Below are 5,511 nucleotides of genomic sequence, written 5' to 3'. Positions count from 1 at the left end.
AGAAAGAATGAGAGAGAGACACAGAGAGACAGAGACAGAGAGAATAAGAGAAAGAGGAGAGAAACAGAGAGAGAGGGAGAGGGAGAGGGAGAGTCAGTCCATTCTCAAGCATGGGCGGCAGAACAGCCTATGTGCACAGGCTTCTCATGAGGGGAAGCCAGACTAATTTTTGGCAAGTGTTTCTTCCAGGGATGTCTTTCTAAAATATTGAAATCCTGACAACATATGTCTAGATACATGCATACCCTGTGTGACCCACCTAACCAGTTTCCTTATATAACCTGCATTTCTTTTGTATAGAAATTTATTTATTCCCAAAGGCCATCTTTCAGGAGATGAGCTGTGTCAGGGACCTGTGACCTCTAACCAGAGGAGTGGGAAGGAAATACATGTTATCAAGGATACATGTTGCTGACCTTGTGGTACAGAACCATCACTTCTCCACCTTTGGTGTATGCTGTGTTTAAAACCTCCAGCAGTTTATAGCACAGCCTCTAGAATTTGATTAGGAATTAGGATTAACTCATATCCAGTCTGTTCAGCTCTACTGGAATCCAATTCAACCTATTCAATTCTATGCAACCCTGGAATCACTAGTTCCACTGTTTCCTACTGCTTTTAATGAATCCCTATAAATTCTGCTTGTTCCCGTGCTGCTTCCAGCACCGCCATCCTTCTGTTACCCCTCACTTGTTAACATCTTTGCAGTTTTTCTATACTGACCTCTCCCCATCCCTGTTGCTGGTACCCACCAGCCTCCAGGTCATTCTTCCAACTTTCCCATCAACTTTAGAACCTGACTCACAATCTCCAACACATCTCATGCCAGCAACAATATTAATGTTGACTACTGCCTTAAGAACCTGATTTCTCAATTCCTCTGCCATCCGCACTCCAAGACCTCCTTCTCTGTTTTACTTCACCTACAGACCAACAGAGTCACACATCTTTGGTCTCAGAATGATACAAACTGAAAAACTCAGATCTCTGAACTTTCACAATCTCCTATCCTTCTACTTCTCCTACTCCATAACTTACACCAAACTTATTCTTTGCTTTTATTGTGATCTCTGTTCAGTGGAAGAAGCTCTGAACTTAGAATCAGAAGACAGCTTGGTTTAAAAGGTTAAAGTACTTAGTTTTCCCAAGCTTCTGTATCTTCGCCAGTAAATAAGGATAATAATAATACTCGCACCATCCATTTCATCATGTTGTGAAGATCAAATGAGATTACACACACACGTGCGCACACACACACACACGTACCAGCTTTGCCCTTCCTACTTCATATTTTTCTCTCAGCTTCACAGACATCACACTCCTGGTTCTTTCTCCTACCCCAATAGCCATTCCTTTTCTAACTCAAATGTAAGACTTTACAGTTATCCCTGTTGAATTTCATCTAATATGATTCAACTCAATATAAAAACAATTCCATCCATTGTGTTATCCAAGCTTCTAAGCTTTGTGTCATTTATCGACTTTTATAAGCATTTCATCTATGTCTTTATCCAGGTCACTGATAAAAAATATTAAGCATTAAAGGGCTAAGCATAGATCCATGGGGCAATGGAGACCTGCCAAGTTGACTTTGAACCATTCATGGCAACTCTTTTGACTTTGGCTAGTTCAAATGTATTCATCTTATTCCTAAGACTGTTAGGAGATAGTTTATCAAATGCTTTTATAAAATCTCATTATCAAGAGTACCCCATCTTCCAAGAAATCGTTTCTGAAACCCCCTATCAGAAAATACCTTTCTCCTTAGACCTCACTGCATCCATCTATGACAGTGGCATACATGCCTTACTTCCACCCTGCTGTGGCCCCCTCCATAACTACTGCAACCCTGGATGGAAAACACTGTCCTGGAAGTCAGGAAACCTGGGTTTGAGACTCATTTCTACCATATTAGCCATATGCCCTTGCAAAAGTCACTTCTCCGGGCCTCCATCTGCCCCAGTATAAGGTAGAGAGAGTAATCACTGCCCTGTCATCCTTACAGGACCATTATGAGGCTCAAATGGATGAAAGTAACCTAACTGCTAAAACTTCCCAGTACCTGAGCAATCCAGTTAACTGAGGATTTGTTGAAATCAACAAATATTGCATGCCTTATGCATGCAAAGTACTCTACAGGGTTCTAGAAGGGATGAAAAAGATTAGAGGACAGGCTCTGTCTTTATGAGACTTATTCTCTAATAAAGGGGCTATGACACTCAATATGTGGATAACTAGAATATATAATCATGTCCAGTAAGAAGAGAACCAAAGTCAGTTATGCGCAATCTGAGGAAAGAAACATCATCTCTCAGATGAGAGTCAGCTTGGTACAGTGGAAAGAATGTGGGACCTGGATTTGGAAGTGATCTAGATTTGAATCCCATCTCTGGCACTTAGCCATACGACCATGGGTAAATCACTTTGCTTGTGCAAACCTCAGTTTTTTAATCTGTAAAATGGAGATAATAATACCCATACTCTGCGGGGCTACAAATTAAATACTGAATGTAATGTGCTTTTTGCAAACCTTCAAGCAGGATATAAATGTCGGCTATCATCATCCTTTCAGACTAGGAGAAGAAGAAAAGGCTCTGTAAGCAGGTGGCATTTCAGCTGGGTCATTGTGTGGGTGAGGGTATTTGGGATGGGCATAATAATACTTCCACACTCTGCCTCACAGGGTTGTTGTGATAAAAGGGCTTTGTAAACCATAAAGCATTAACAAAATGAGAGGAGTGGCTATTATTATCATACACGCACTTCTCCATGGCAATGTGTATTTCATGGATGATTCGCTCCACTTTTCCCACTTGACGTGCACTGCTGACCCTTCTTCCAAGACAGCATCTAAAACTGAAGGGCCAGCACAAGGTAGTCGTGTCACTGAAAACTTAAGCTCTACTTTTCAGAAATGTGGAGCCCTAATCTGAGTAACAGCCAAGATGCTACAGGAGGTCTTTTTTTCAAATGTAGCTCCTATCACCCAGGTTTACAGAACAAAAAGATAGAGGCTTCCTCCTCAGCCTTGCAAGTCTCAGTGAGAAACAGTGGCCGATCCCCTGTCCTGGAAGTTCAGAGACCTGGAGGCAGTGCAGAATAGGAGCAATTGATGTTGGGTTTAGAAATAGTGAGGACCTAGATTCAGATCCTAGCTCTGCCATTGATACCTGTGTGACCTTGATTTAGGCTTTTAAGCGCTTTCAAACTCTTGTTTCTACATCTACAAAATAAGGGGCGTAATAGATGAAAAGTCCAAAAGACATAATTTCTGGGTAATTAATAATCAGTTTTATTAATTGTGGCTAGCAGATAATTAATAAAATGATGGTCATTTGGCTTTCTTTCATAAACCAGAACCGAATCATGGAGGCCACTCAATGCTTATATACCCTTTGAAGATTGGATATTCCCAACAGGTGGAAATCAACTCTGATTGGCTAATGGGAGAACAAATACTCCAATGAGAGTTGGGCCTATTCTAAGTGGGGCTGGGTATGTGACTCTGATCATGTCACTCATGGACAAAAAGAGATTCATCTCAAGGCAGATCCCTCCTGCCTCTACACAAGAGGATCTGTCTTCTATGTAGTCAATGAACAAGATGGGATAAGAATTCCACCTAGATAAGATGTTGTGGGTGGAGTGAATTCTTTGGGCAAGGTCAGAAATGCACTTGAGAAGCTTGGACTTTGAATGAGGAAACAGAAAGGAAAAAACCTAGATTCCTCTCCTCCCATATTAACTGGTTATTAATATAAAAGAGAACTAATCACATCTCTCAGCATTTATTTAGCACCTGCTATGTTCTAAGCATTGTGCTAAGTTCTTTACAAATATCCCATTTGATCCACACAAGGCATCTTAAAAGCAATCTAGTCCAACCAAGTTATTTTACAGAGGAGGAGCTGAGGCCCATAGAGGTTAAATGATTGCCCCAGGTCACACAGGGAATAAGTAGTTGAGCCTAGATCTGAACCCAGGTCCACTAAATCCAAATCTGGCACTCTTTCCATGCACCACATTGCTATGTGCCAGGTACTATGTTAGGCTATGGGCATACTAAGACAAAAATAGAAATCATAAACCGAGTTTACATTAAGAAGTAGGTGAAGGATAGAAAAAAAAATAAAGTAAATATCAGTTAATAATAGGAGTTGGCAGTCCCAAAAAACTGAGAGTATTTTTTAGATATGGTGTTTAGAACGTGGGTAGTGATAAGCCCATTGTATTCTCCCTTGGTCAGACCCCATCTGTAATAATATGTTCAGAAGTGGGTACCACATTAAGGAAAGAGGTTGGCAATCTGGAGTGTGCCCTAAGGGGGGTGGCCAAGCAAATGAGGGAAACCAGGATCAGATGAAGAAAACAGAGATGCTGTGCTTTGAGAACACTTAGGAGGAGACCTGATGACTTGTCTTACAGCATTCAAACTTAGAAGAGGAGTCAGATTTGCTTAGTTTGGCTCCAGAGAACAAAACAAGGAGCAGTGATTGGAAGCTGCAGAGAGCAAATTTAGGCTCAATGTAAACCTGATGAACAGTGGAACAGGCTGCCTTGGGAGGTGGTTATTTCCCTCCATACCTCACTGAGAGTTAGGGCTGGGGGTGGGGAGTGCAGGTGACTGTTCACATGCAAGTTGAACTGGACGGTCTCTTCCTTCTCCTCTGATTCTGCAGTCCTATCATCTTCGCTACAGCCTGCATCTCCTTTATAATGTCCCTGGTGGGTAGTCATCCAGCCTCTGTTTGAAGGCCTCTAGTGATGGGAAACATTACATGCTGAAGTAGCCCATTCCATTTTTGGATAACTCTAATTGTTAGGAAGGTTTTTTTTTCTTTATATCAAGCTAAAATTGGCCTCTGTGCAACTGCTGCCCTTTGTTCCTATTCCTGCTCTGTTTGACCAAGAAGAACAATACCCCTTTAGACATTTAAAGATAGCAGTCATGATGCACAACATCACCCTTCCCCTCCCCTCTCCACTCCTACAGTCTTCTGCTCTTAAGGTTAAAATAACCCCTGTTCTTAAACCAATTCTTATGGTGGCATGGTTCCTAGTTTGCTCACCTCTAGATGCTCTCTGGGTTGTCACTGACTTTCCTAAAATGGGAGTACCAAGAAATGCCAGAGTATTCCAGGTTGAATAGCAGAGAGGACGGTGGGCCCACTACCTGCTTCATTCAAGGTCCTAGACTGCTATTAATGCAACTTAAGGTTGAGCTATGTTTTTAGCTGCCACATCACACTAGTGATTAATACTAAACTTGCAGTCTATAAAAACTATTGGCTCATGTCTGCAGAAGCCATTGTATAAACCTATTTCCCCCACCCTGTGGCTTGTCCAGTTGGGTTTTGGCCCCTAAGTGGGCTGTCCAGTCTCTAGTTGCATACACTATTTTTTAATTTATTAGGCCTTTTGTTTTGACTCAAGGTAATGAGTAACAAACATGTGAACATACCCGCACTTACAAAATATATTGCTCCCCCCAAAAAAATTGTTAATCATTTT

The 5,511-nt window shown here is 41.5% G+C and overlaps 1 protein-coding gene across 2 annotated transcripts in view; it reads left to right on the top strand.

Moving 5' to 3' along the window:
• The window catches only part of BEGAIN (brain enriched guanylate kinase associated), a 182,460-nt gene that overhangs the window by 111,708 nt on the left and 65,241 nt on the right, over nt 1-5,511 (top strand). The gene's annotated exons all lie outside the window — the stretch shown is intronic.

Source organism: Vombatus ursinus, unplaced genomic scaffold (assembly GCF_900497805.2).
Source record: "Vombatus ursinus unplaced genomic scaffold, bare-nosed wombat genome assembly UNPS02007284.1, whole genome shotgun sequence".
Lineage (NCBI taxonomy): Eukaryota > Metazoa > Chordata > Mammalia > Diprotodontia > Vombatidae > Vombatus > Vombatus ursinus.
This window is presented reverse-complemented; position numbering and strand designations above follow the sequence as displayed.